Here is a 14,227-nt window from a genome sequence, read left to right as displayed (position 1 = left end):
TTAGGCACAACACATATGGCCCATCACAAACAACGTTAACTAAAATGTTTAGGCGCAAATGAAATGCCCTAGCAAAAACAAATTTAGGAAAATATTTAGGCGCCATTATAATGCCCCATCACAAGCAACTTTAGGCAAAACGTTTAGGCGCAAACTAACATGCTCTATCACAAGCAACTGCTAGTAAATGTTTAGGCGCAAAACACACATGCCCCATCACAAGCTTCTCAGCAAAATTTAAATAAATGTTAAGGCCCAGCTCAAATGGCCCAACACAAGCATCTTCAAGCAAAGGTTAAGGCACAACACATATGGCCCATCACAAGCAACTTTAAGAAAAATGTTTAGGCACAGCTAAAATGCCCCATCACAAGCTTCTTTAAGCAAACCGTTTAGGCACACAACATGCCCTATCACAAACTCTTAGTAAATGTTTAGGCGCAACTCATATGCCCTGTCACAAGCATCATTAAGTAAATGTTTGGGCGCAATTAACAAGCCTCAACACAGTGCAATCCAGAAAAGCAGAAGAAATACTATTACTATAAGAAATTCAGCATGAGCAAAATTAAATACACTTAGTCGATTCAGCCAAGAAAATAAGCATGGGAAAAATGAAATACTCTTAGGCACTCAATTCACCAACCACTAAAGAATAAAATCCACAAACTCTCAGGCACATACAGTAAATTAAGCAAGACATAAATGAAAATACTAGGGCAGACACATACTGACATATACAAAGTCTGGCATTACACCAATTTCAATGATAAGATCCAAAAGCCCAGGTGAGTGACCTCTCACCCGAAATTACTCTCAACAACAGAGAAGCAGTCTAGAAGTCTCCTTCTTTAAGTCGATAAGGGTGAAGCAAAACTCCCTAGCCTCGAATGCAATGAGCCCAGAATGACCCGGTGTGCAAAGAGGGTGGGTTCTCGAGTTCTCATGTCATACCATTCTTGTTATGTCTAAGGCAGAAAACGAAGCCAGTATTAGGATGTACTAACTTCCAGAAGCATTTTAATGGGATGTGCTCAAATGATCAAAATTGCTCCTTGATGCTGAAAACTGGACCATGCTGAGGACCATGGTTCTTCTTCCTGGTTCTTCCGTGTGCTGCCAATCGCAATGTTCGTTGCTCGGTCCAATGAGCTGCTGGTTTTTCCATCACTAGAAAGAGCTGACCAAACACAGGTTATAGAGAACAAACTCCTAATCAGCAATGTCACATAGAATGGAGGAATGTCTAGATGGAATGGTGCATGCCTTTCAAAAGATACCAGGGAACCGCTGTGTGACCTCCAACATGCTGCAGGAATCTACAAGGTGGTCGTGAAGTATCCCGGCACACAACAATGCAAGCGATAAGTCCGAGCATGCACAGGAATGTTGGGCTATTTCATAAAATGCTGCTGTAACCCCAGGTCACGTGTGGAACTCCCTACATGACCACAGCCAGCAATCCAAAGGCAAAAGAAATAAAAGTGCAAATCCAGAAGCCACAAACTAAAAAATTGAATTCAAGTGTCCTTGTAGTACACCTTGTAGTATCAATCACTGTTGTTTCCTGTGCTCACACAAAGCAATGCCAGCTTACACATTTAGAAATGAGTGTTCTTTAAATAACATAGCGCAATTTCTCAGTTCAGACCTGCAGAAAATATTGATGCTGGTGATCACATGTCTAGGACAATCCTTTCAAATAACACAGCTGGTTCCTTTCAAATAAATGTTGCCGGTTCACTTGAACCCAATGTAGCAAGTCCACTTCAGATCAAACGTCCTGGAGTGCTGTTGCCTGTGGGCTGTCTGATATTGAAGACACTGGTGGGGCTCCCAGAGTGTTTCTGATCCCTTGAAGCTTTAATTTCTTTTCTTTATAATTTTCCTCCAAGTTTCTTGAGTAGTTTTATGGTTTCTATATTTACATCTTGCTCCTCATATGTGATTCACTATGGGTTCTGGGGTCAAGAGAGTTAGGTCCAGTCCTTCTCACCCAGGCAAGAGGGCAGTAGGCAACAGTTCTGCACAACAAAGCAGGAGTTCAGCAGAGTGCAGTCCAGCAGAGTAGCAGTCTTTCAGCAGCATAGCAGTGCTGTCAGAGTATCCACAGATCCAGAAGTGTATTGAATTGGTGGTGTCTGGTTCAGTTTTTATACCCAGTGGTGACTTTGCAGTGGGGGAGACTTCAAAGACATGCAGTTGAAGTGCACAGATCCCTGCAACCCCTGCCTTGACTTCAGACTACTTACAGGAGGTATGCAGTGGTTGTGTGGGGACAGAATCCAGCCTACTCTGGTGTAAGTGTGGATGTGCCTAGCTCCTCCCTCTCATTCTTCCAGAGATGGCAAATTGAGACACACCTAAGCACCAATTATGTGTGGCTGAATAGGAGGAATACACAAACCAAACTGCAAACTATACTCAGTTAGGTGACCAGAGGCGAGCTGAAGGTACCAAAAGACTAAAGTGCAAAATGTCAACTTTCTAAAAGTTTAATTTTTGGAATTGAAATTTAAAACCTGACATCACCATAAGTTATGATTTACAAATAGGATTCTAGAGACACCAAACTTGAATCAGTTACGTCTTCCCAATTGGAAATTTCAGTTATGAAATGTAATACAGTAATCCCAATTTTATCCAATTTTATCCTATGGGAATGTAGGCCATGCAGTAGTGAAAAATGAATGTAAGAGTGTTTCACTATCAGGGCATGTAAAATGACATATGTATTAAAAAGGAAATTTTAGGATTGGCAAAAGGGTTATTTTTTCAGGTCGAAATAGCAGTTTAAAACTGCACAGGCTCGGTAATTGCAGGTGTGAGCCCAGTTTAAAGGGCAACTTAAGTGGGTGGCCCACTAGTAGCATTTAACATACAGTCCCTGGGCACATGTAGTGCACTTTACTATGGACTTATAAGAAAATTAATTATGGTAATTGGGAATTTACAGATATTGTACAACCACACTATCCCCAGGGGCTTCCAAGGGGAAGGAACTAGAGGCATGGGGCACTAGTAGCAGGAAAGCCTCCAACACAAAATGTTCAACACAGAATGGGCCGCTCCCAGAGTAGTGACCTTGGTGCAGAGGATTTAGTCTGTGGATGTTGGCATCTCACAAAATGTGACAGTTCAGCTGGATCCACAAAGGCAGGTAAGCTCCTTTGGCCCACTTCCAAGGGCCTAGGACTGGGGTGGCACCACTTGGTAGGGTAGATTCACAGATTGCAGGGTGCAGGTGCAGATGTAAGGTTATTAGAGCTTCTGTCCTGGAGGTCAGTAGGCCAGCCAACTAATCCTGGGAGTCACTCTGGGGGTCTGGGTTCAAGTGTTACAGGTCCAGTTCTTCTCACCCAGGCAAAAGGGCAGCAGGCAGCGGGTCACAGTCCTTCAGATAAGCAATCCAGCAAAATGGCCGTGCTTTCAGTAGCACAACAGTCCTTCTTCCTGTTAGAGTATCCACAGGTCTAGAATAGTCCTGAAGAGCTGGTGTCTGAGGTTCAATATTTATACCTTGTACCCTTCCTCTGGAAGGAGGGGGAAACTTCTAGAAGTTCCCTCTGAAGTCCCCAGACATTCTGCCTTCCCTGTCATGGCTCCAGACCATCTACAATGTTATGCAGCCCTCTGTGTGGAGGCAGGACACAGCCTATTCAACTGTAAGAGGGGCTGGATCCAGCTCCTCCCTACTATATACAGCCAGTGATGGAGCAACCAGGCACACCTAAGCTCTCTATTTTATGTGGCTGTTCAGCAGAAATACAAAAAGGCCAACACTCAACTACACCCAAACATGTGACCCTTAGAAAGGCTACAAGCACTAGGTGGCTAAGGCAGGAAAATGACAACTTTTTAAAAGTGGCATTTTCAAAATTGTATTTAAAATCCAAATTTACAATGAAAAGATATTATCCTATGAGAGAGGTAGGCCTTGTAGTTGTGAAAAACGAATTTGAGAGTTTTTCGCTGCAAGGACATGCAAAACTTAAATGCACATGACCATTTTTTTTCAAATAAACTTCACTCTGTACTCCGGGATGCCAGGGCCTACCGTAGGGGGGATTTAGGTCTAATAAAAAGGAGGTTTGGGTTTACCTTGCCAGGTCAAAAGGGCAGCTTAAAACACCACATGCAGGCTCTGCAATGACAAGCCTGAGACATGTTTCAAGGTCTACTTAAGTGTGTGACACAATCGTGCTGCAGACCCATAGCAGCATTTATTTTGCAAGGCCGGGACAAATGTAGTGCTTTTTACTAGGCCCTAAAAGTAAATCAAATATGCAAATTGGGTGTAAGCCAATTCTAACATGTTTATTGAAACAGCACAAGCACTTTAGTTCTGGTTAGCAGTGGTAAAGTGCGCATAGTCCTAAGGCAAGCAAAAATCAAGTCAGCAAAAAGTGGGAGGAGATAGAATATCCTTATATGCGGGCGATGTGCTCCTTTATGAAGCAGCACTGCATTCCTCCATAGGTAGAATACTGAATATATTCACGAATTTTGGGAAATATTCCAGGTACACTATTAATTGGTCCAAGTCTACGATTTATGTACTGTACAGGCAAGCTCCTGCCCTGCAACAAGAGTGTGAAGCAGAGGTAGTGATGGAGGGGTTCCACTATCTTGTTATATATATTTTACGACAAACCCAAATTGTTTTTGCACCCACAGGCGCCACTGATGCGATTGCAGCGAGAGGTTCGCCACTGGAGGCCACTGCCACTCTCCTTACTTGGGCGAGCAGCCCTATTCAAAATTATGGCCCTCCCCGGTTTATATACACTTTGCAAAACACGTCATTCCTGGTCCCAGAGTCCTATTTTGGGGCAATAGAAGGCGAGCGAAAAGCTCTACTGTGGGATGGGAAACCCCGCAGATAGCCACCAAGAAATTATACAGGGGTGGTATGATTTTGAGATAGCATTGCCTGACATCTGTAAATATTACTTAGCCACACAACTGGCAGTTATTAATTAATTGGTGCACTGACCTCAAAACAAACCTGCAAATCGAATGGATAGATATGTCCTATGCCCAGGGGGATATGAAAGTAGCACCATATACTAATACTAACCCTAGACACCTCCATCTCATTGGACCAATGAAACACACAGTTCAGCTTTGGCACATTGTACATTGAAAGCTGAGGTGGCAAAATAAGGTACCACAGGCTATGCCACTATGGACACAAAGAAGCTGGGTACACTGAGCAGATGTCCCGGATTCGATAGATGGGACCTCATAGGTATCTCCAAAGTGGGTGACCTATGGTCACGGGCTGAGTGGTTTCTTTCATCAAACTGTGTAGCAAGACTATGACCTGGCAGTTACTTAAACATTTTGGTACCTGCAAATTAGACGAGCTCTTCTGGTGGCCATCCCAAGAGGTGGCCATATCGCCAAAGGGTTAGATTGCTGCAGCTAAGGATACTACATAGTTCCTACTTCTCCTGCAATACCCTAATCAAGATGGGCAGGGGGACTGACTCTGGTTGTCACAGACAGTGTGGTGGGAACAGTACATTCTATCGCATAATATGGGAATGGCCATCAGTGAGAGGTTCCTGGGATACACTGTATGCTTGAGGTACCTGGGTGGAGCTGCTGCCATTGCTCAGATGGTGTCTTTTAAATATATGGGAAGCTACTGACCTAACCAGCAAAGAGAAGGCCTACGTGACCATGGAGATGATTATAGCCAAACACAAAATTGCCCGTTTGTGGGAACCGTCCGCCACATCAACTCTCTGAGATTGGGAGAAAGATATGGACTGGTGCATGGTGGCTGAGAAAGTTATATATGAAAGTAGAGGTTGTCCCAAGAAATGAGAAAAAATCTGGGGCCGGTGGGATGTCTATCGGGGAAGTCCATGTGTGGCCCACTCTACGAGGCCAAGCGGTTCTACAAGTTTGAGTTATGATAACGAGGGTGCCACTGGGGATGGGGGAAGAAATATGGCCCAACTGTGGTGCCATGAGTCATGCATTTTGTATACTGTGGCTACCCTTGATTGCTCTGAAGTGGTTACTGCCGACTGCCTTATATGACCATTAAAATAAATGTATTTGAAAAAAAGTGGGAGAAGGAAGGCAAAAATTCGAGGGCGGCCCTGCCAAATAAATAGCCAGGTCCAACAGTGTGTGACATTGGGCACAATCCTACCAATAGTGAAAAAGCTTATGTATGCCTTATTTGGCATTTCCGAATTGTGTAGGAGTAACAAAGTTAAGTGGGGTGTAAGAAAGATAAAGATGCATTTCACATTTTACCTCATTAGACATGTAGCTCTCTGCTACAGAATAAAATGCTGAAGAGATTTTAAAAAAAAACTTTGCGTGAAAGTGTTCTCAAAGCAATTTGGTGTAATTGCTTTCACGTTTTGAGATATTTACATTTTAAAAAGGTTGCCAGTGACCATAGACGACTTAACAATGTAATACTTGCTTATAAGCTTGAAAAACAGATACATTTGACCAAGCTTGTAAATGTAGTGTCAAGGAGATAAAATGTCACAGAAGAAAGGGAAAATAAAATTACCAGTTCAAGGTCATTAAGAGGGTACACAGATACCCAAATGTGAGAAAAGTGCTAAAAAAAATGGCAAAACAAAATTATGATATATGCAGAGAAATAAATTACTTTGAGACACTGCCTGAATCGTTCAATAACCTTACCTAGGCAAAACCCATCAGAAAGCATTACTGCACAAAATACATAGAGTGGCAAACATACATTTAAAGACACATCCACCATGCCCAATATGCTCACTTTATTTCTCTTTAAATACTTCAGTGATCATAGGACCGATTAATTTGCACTGAATATCCTTAAAACATTTTTATTCCAGTCCTCCCTTGTTAAGTGTCTCCAGCTTTTTTGCTGGTCAGCAAATACATTGTTTTTTATGAGGTTGATGGTACTATATATTATTATGATCATTTAATTGTATTTATTCGAAATCTGCTCTTCGTCCCCCTCACATCTTCAATATTTGTTAGTTTTATCTGGAACATGGTATTGATGGGGGGGGGGGGTATAAGGACACTGCGAAACTCAATGAATTATGTTGATGGGTCAATTCTGTTCTCAAAAGAGGACAAGGGTGTTAGGGAATTATTGTCATAGTTCCTTTAAATTGTTGCCCCCTCCACTTGCATTACTTGTATTTAAGTGTATCATCACTGGAAGGTTCAGGTATAATTTGTGAACTAAGGGATACCTCTCTTATCCCCCCCCATGCCTATGTGGGTCCCTTTATCACTGCTTGCCCTATGTTGCAGATACATAGGTGAGGTGGTGTGGAATCTTGATTCACTGTAATAAGGGGTACATCTCACAAATTGTAACCATCTGATAAACTTGATTATGGTAAAAAATGACACCTGCTAGATTCAGCTTTTTTTTCGACTGATGGAAACGAATTTGAAGGTCCCATTAAGTAAAATATCCTAATTCAGAAGCAGAAATTAAAACAGTAGAATTAAGGTGGTAGGCTTCAGACCAACCATTTTGTTTGAACAATTTCTCTGCACGTTGACAAGTTAGCAAAAGAGTCCCATGCACTCAACAGTCTACTTGAGATGTGGGTACATGCACTCCAAACGATAACTGCGGGGATAACCCCCGGAAGTCTAACGGCCAAGGTCTTGTGATGGCTTAAAGAGCTTTGAGACAACTGGTAATGGCCCTATAAAAGTCCAGATGGTTAAATACCACAATGAACTATTGCATTGATGGTGTTAAGTGTGTTGATGAAGGGCTGCCCACATTACTCCCCCCTCCATAGGCAGAAAATGAAGGCTGTGAATTTGCAAAGGATGTGTGAGAAGAAGTGTGTGAGAAACCATGCAAGCTACACTCATGCAAAGTGTCTGTGTGATGGGGAAGAAGATGCGTTGCAGTTGTGGTACAGACGTTTGCATCGTTGGAGAGCCAAAATTAGAAGCTCTCGATCCGTCCAAAAGCATACAAAATGGTTGATTTTGTGACATAGCCTTGTGGCAGACTAGTATATAATGTATTACTTTACTTTCGGAAATCCAAACTTTGACAGCATTGCCAAGTCAACTTCCGCCCATGACTGTCTCCATTAAAACACCAAAGTGTGATTTCTCCTTTCTACTTTCGAACTAAATATAACAGAAAGCCCAAAGTAAAGGTTTGTCCAAAAACTTCTTGTCGTGTGCTATTTTTATACTAGGCTTTTCACAGCAAAACACAAAACCATACTTCGCCCACTTGGAAGTAGCTAATTAATGTTATTCCTGGCTCATGTCATAGGTAGATAGGGACGGTGTGATCTCATTTTAACACCCTGCAATATTCATCTGAAATGCTCCAAAGTCTCTTTCAAAAGGGAACAGTGAGGAGCCTGTATTGTCAGTGTTCAGAGCCTCATTTTAACTCTGAGTCTCTGCTTGAGATAAGAGTATTCAGCATCAACTCTTTCCTGAGATGTTTAGTATCTTTCAGGGTTTTGAATAGGATGGTTTTAGTTGTCACTGTAAAGGGTCATATGGAACCTTCCTTTCATATGTTAGTCCCAGCAGCCATTCGACCTCAATTTGTGGTTCCACGCCGCTATTTCTTTGTAAAAGGAAACATGAACTATGGGTTAGTTTCTTTTATGTCTATGAAATTATTTTTTCCAGGTTCTATAGCGCTAACTAGGTTTTAAAGCGTGTATACATGTGACAGGGGGCAGAACCGATTTGTTAAAGACATCCCTACAATGTGGGGGATTTTCTAAAATAAAGGAAGACTCCGAAAAGTGCTAGCTCAAAATAAGCCATGGTAGTACTGTAGTGTAGGATGCTATTACCCAAAGTGAGAATATTTCTGCCTGGTTATTTACTGACTTGAAACAGGGCTTCTTATCCCTGATAGATTGCTGAAGCTTTCTACAAGTCATACTTTGCTATACGTTTTGCATATAGGTGATATCTATTCCTGTCTACACAACGAGATGTTAAGAAAGTAAGCACTTAGGGCCAGATCATATGTAGAAAATTATTTAGTGTTTCTTAACAGGTCGAATTGCTATTTCGGACCGTTAAGAAATGCTAAATAGCCTTTTGCCATGTAAACCCCCATTTCAGAATCACAAAATGCGATTTCTTCCCAGTAGGAATCCCATTTTACGACACCCAAATATGAAATCGCAAATAGGAATTTCCTATTTGTGATTTCCACTGCACATGTTCAAAGCATTGCCTTAATGCGAATTGGGCATTTAGAAAATGCTATTAACATTGACTCAAAGTCGATGGTAACCAAGTGCACACATGCCCCTAGGGCATTTGTCCGCTGTAAAGCACTTTTTTTGGGGTACAGCAAGAGGGGCCTAAAGCCGAATATCACCCTTGCTTTAGCATTTCCTAATTTGCGAACTCCAATTAGGAAATCACAAATTAGGAAATGCAAAACCATTCGTACCTATGGGCCCTTCGGCCCACAGGAACCAATGGTATGGAATGACCTAAATTGCGATTTCCTAGTAGCGATTCCTACTCGCTACTAAGGAGTCTTTATTTTTGTATATACTATTTTGCTTTTCCTAAATAGCGATTTCTAAGGAGTCGCTATTTAGGAAATGCAAAAGTCATTGGTTTGAAGGGAAAACTAGAGGCATTATGCTAAACGTGTTGAACCCTCTTGAGAGGGACATTATTTTTAACAGTGGCAAAGGGGAGACCGGAAATGGGAAACAAACATCAAATGTTCAATTTGAATGATCCCATGTTCACTTGCTATAATGTAATATCATATATCTGGGATAATTACAAGATCATCATTCATTAGTGCTGCTTAACGTTTTCAAATGTATTGAGCAACTTTTTGCTGTTTGCAGAGTTCACTAATTCTTAGGAAATAACATATAGTGTACAGTAAGGAGGTGTACACTGACAGGCAAACACTTTGTGGGTGGGGACACAATCAAGTACTTATAGATTTTCTTTTTCATGGCACATCTACAAAGAAAGAACATTACAGTTTCTCTTAAGCACTGCGAAAGTACCACTTTCGGCTGAGTGCTTTACATGACATCTTGCGAAGCATTTTCTGCCATGGGTTTGAAGATGAAAAGTATCTCTTCAAAGATTCGATGCACTAGGGCAGGAGGAAACTGAAATATGAAATCGACTAAAACCCCTTCTCTTTGAAAATCTTGAAATTGCTAGCCAGCTATGAATCCCACATTTCCTCTCAGCATGGGAACATTTGCGGTGCATAAAGAAATGCAGTTATTTAACCTGAGATATGTAGTTGCTACATTGAAATTTGTACTACCTAAAAGCACTTTTCCTTTGAATTGCCTCTACTTTCACATGGCAATTCTGATGTTTCTAATTAATTGATGGGGAGAAATTCCAGGACATGCAATACCAAAGGCACACTGCTTGTTTTTTTTTATGCCAGAATATGCCTCCCTAGCATAGAATTAAGCTCTGATGCCCTCTTCAGCGGGCATTACCAGCTGCTCAATGATCTCCCGTTGTGGACCCAAGCCAAACGTGGAGGTACAAAACCAGGGAGAAGGAAGATACCAACTATAAATGCCATCAGAAATGGGAGATAAAGGTAATAACAGTTGTTCACAGCCCAGCCTCGCTGCCACACCTCTACTGGCCCTCTTGGACTATTGTCCTTGAGTCATATGTTTACTGAGCTAATAAAGGCACAGACCGCAGGCAAAGATCTGTGGGTAATGTCCTCATTCATAAATGTTTGTATTTATACACTTAATGAAAGGACCACGTGTCAGTATTTGGCCAATCCCCAGAATAGGGTAGCTAAATTCCCTTCTGTTTAGGGCATTAACAGCTGTTAACTTACCATCCTACCAATCAATCAATCGGGGGATTTTAAAGTGCGCTACTTACCCTTGAGGGTCACAAGGCGCTGAGGCGTTGGAGGGGGGAGGGGGGAAAGGGGGGTGAGCTGCTCCGTTCAGTGGAAGAGCCAGGTCTTGAGTGTTTTCCTGAAGAAGTTCAGAGAGGGGGCGCGCCTGATGTCAATCGGGAGCTCGTTCCAGGTCTTGGCTGCGATGTAGGAGAAGGCTCTTCCACCTGTTGATGCGCAGGGTGTTGGGAAGGGTGAGGTCGGCGGATCGGAGGTTTCTCTTGGGTACGTGGAAGGAGATTCTTTTATTGAGGTAATGGGGTCGGTGTTGTGGAGGCATGGGTGAGCATCTTGAAAGTTAATGTCTTCTCAACGGGGAGCCAGTGGAGGTTTCGAAGGTGTTGGGTGATGTGTTCATGTTGAGGGATGCTGAGGATGAGTCTAGCTGCGGTCTTCTGTATGGTCTGGAGTTTGCGGAGCAGAGACTTGTTGATCCCGACATAGAGGGCGCTACTGCAGTCTAGTCTGCTGGTTATGAGTGTGTGGGTGATGGTCTTTCTTGATTCGGGGGGATCCATTTGAAGGTCTTTCGGAGGATGAGGAGGGTGTTGAAGCAGTTGGAGGCGACATCGTTGACCTGTCGGGTCATGGAGAGGGAGGAGTTGAGTGCGATGCTGAGGTTTCAGGTGTGGTGTGTGGGGGTGAGTGGGCTGCTGAGGGCTGTGGGCCACCAGGTGTTGTCCCAAGCTGAGGGGGAGGGTCCGAGAACCTCTGTCTTCTCTGAGTTGAGCTTCAGGCAGCGGCTGCTCATCCAGGATGCAACATCCTTTATTCTTTCCTGGCAAATGAGTCTGGTGGTGATGGAGTTCTTTGTGAGGGAGGGGATGAGCTGGGTGTCGTCGGCGTAGGATACTATGCTGAGTCCATGCTGTTTGACGATGGCGGCGAGAGGGGCCATGTAGATGTTGAATAGCGTGGGGCTGACTGATGATCCTTGGGGTACTCCCCTGTTGATTTCCGTGGGTTCGGAGAGGAAGGGTGGTAGTCTGATTCTTTGGCTTTGGCCGGTGAGGATGGAGCGGAGCCAATTGAGGGCGGTTCCTCATATGTTGGATTGTGGAGTCTGGCGGTGAGTGTGTGGTGGGAGACGGTTTCAAATGATTCAGAGAGGTCGAGTAGGATCAGATCCGCGGTATGTCCTTGGTCGAGGAGGGTGCGGATGTCGTCTGTGCATTTGGGCATTTGAAATCTGAATGTCAGGTCAGATTATGACGTCAAATGACAATTGGTGAGAGCAGCAAACAAACAATAATGCTATTAACACCTACCCACACATTCTTAACACCTACATGCAGGTAAAGGCTGCAATTATCACCACATGATCAAGCTTTTGTTCTACACTTTCAAATATCATACATGTGAGGCAAATAACAGTAGTTATTTCCTGCATTGTAAGCATGTTTCCCAGTTTAGTGGTATTTACTTTTTTGGCATTTCCCTATGCATCTAGTCATATTTAAATATTGCTCATCGTAACAATCTCCAAGAACATGAATGTTGTCCATAATTATTTTAATGGGATATGCGCACTAATGCTTGGATGCCAATTGGGTTTTAGTAATTTATGGGCATTCATTACATTGCAATACACTGAGCTAGAAATATTGGCACTCTGGTACAAACAGATATTGTTTCAATTTCAAACACTTAAAGCTGGTCTCCTGTTTAAGAACAGGTATCTCATGTTGCTCCCTATCGAGGATAAGTAGTTCACTTTATTCTTTACTGTGTTAAAATGCCAGCACTTATTATTCAAGTGAGTAGAAATGAGTAGCAATAATTCACTCAGAAATTAGCTTTGTTTATGTAGTCAGTATGAACACTCCACATAACACCACATGATTCGAAAAGAATCTCAGACGTGCTTTGGTTAACCTTGGATACATTGTTTATCTTTGAATCCAAATCTGTCTCTGATGGTCTTTATTCTCCGGCCTCTCAATAATACTCCAAATACACGAGTCAATATTTTGTCATGAAATAAATTATATTTCTCATTTTTAAATAAAACAACCAGTAAAACTACAAACGAAATAAGACAACAGTGTCGTGACTCTGATTAAGTCTCTGAGTATACCTGTAACTCAGAAAAACAGAGATAGATAGACCCTTGTACCATGAACCACACAAACTAGACTAGTTGACATGGGCAAAGCTGGTAAGCTCGATAACACGCTACGTGCAAATGGTGGCAATAAGACAGTGGTTCCTGGGAATAACACTTGGATAATATACAAAGAAAACAATAAATGCCTTAACATAAATAATCCTTCAACAAACACATTTAATGACTATACGAAGTGCTTTACTCGGTAATCAAGAGCTTCACTCAATAGGTCATCACAGTGAAAAGTGTGAGGGAAAAAGGAAAACTAAAACAGACATGTGTCTAAACTAGCCCTAAGGTCGTGCTCCTAAAAAATATGAGTCAAGACTTCAGGTAATGTCATACAAGCTCATACATCGAATGTGAGATAATGGTGCACAGCATCTAATTGACTTGCAACCCCCTTTTTTTGGACTTTTTACCAAAACTAACTTATTTTCACTAAACTGAAAAGCGCATTCATATTTTGTAGTTGCTATTTAAAGCTGAATTTAATTTCTTCTGTCTCCAATTCATAAAAAGATGACACTTTCGCAGGCAAGTCTCATGTTGAAGTGAGACTCATTTTACAGACTTAACAAGTTCCACAATCAATAAGTAAAACAGTTGCTCTGCGCCATGAAAACTACGATTTGACATCAACGTGTCACTTCAGTTTAAATCTAAACACCAATTACGACTTTCTTGTAAAGAAAAAAAAGCATGTTCTTCTTAGCACATTTTGTGCACCATTGTAATACAGTGAGTGCAAATAGAGGATTCAAGCTAGCATCGCTGGGGAGGGCTATTTCCCTGAAACCGGCCCCAGGATGCTTGTTTCTGGTGCAGGGAGGACCTGGCCTCGCAGTTCGAGCTGGACTGTTCTCATGAGGAGCAGGGTCAAGACTGATTTGCATATGGCTGGGTCCAAACTAGGGTGATTTGCATATGGCTGGGTCCAAACTAGGGTGACATAGTGGGCAAAAGCATGATGAATTATACCTAAAACTCTTAACGGGCTGAGTGGTTGAAATGTTTCAGCACTTCATCCATCATCTTGTTGCTTTGGCTTTTATTCCACCATGTATTTTTCCAGTGGTATGGAGTCCATGCAGAACAGTTTTGAAAGCCCAGGGGGCGCTCTGGTGTCTTTGCCACTTTCTCCAGTTCCCAGAGATTAATTGCATCAAGCAGGGGTAAACATCCTCATCATTAAAGAGAGAGGGAGAGGA

General features: G+C 42.3%; 1 protein-coding gene across 1 annotated transcript in view; it reads right to left on the bottom strand.

The window, feature by feature from the left end:
• The window catches only part of DCC (DCC netrin 1 receptor), an 844,139-nt gene that overhangs the window by 315,777 nt on the left and 514,135 nt on the right, over nt 1-14,227 (bottom strand). The window lies entirely within an intron of this gene.

Source organism: Lissotriton helveticus, chromosome 2_1 (genome assembly GCF_964261635.1).
Source record: "Lissotriton helveticus chromosome 2_1, aLisHel1.1, whole genome shotgun sequence".
NCBI lineage: Eukaryota > Metazoa > Chordata > Amphibia > Caudata > Salamandridae > Lissotriton > Lissotriton helveticus.
This window is presented reverse-complemented; position numbering and strand designations above follow the sequence as displayed.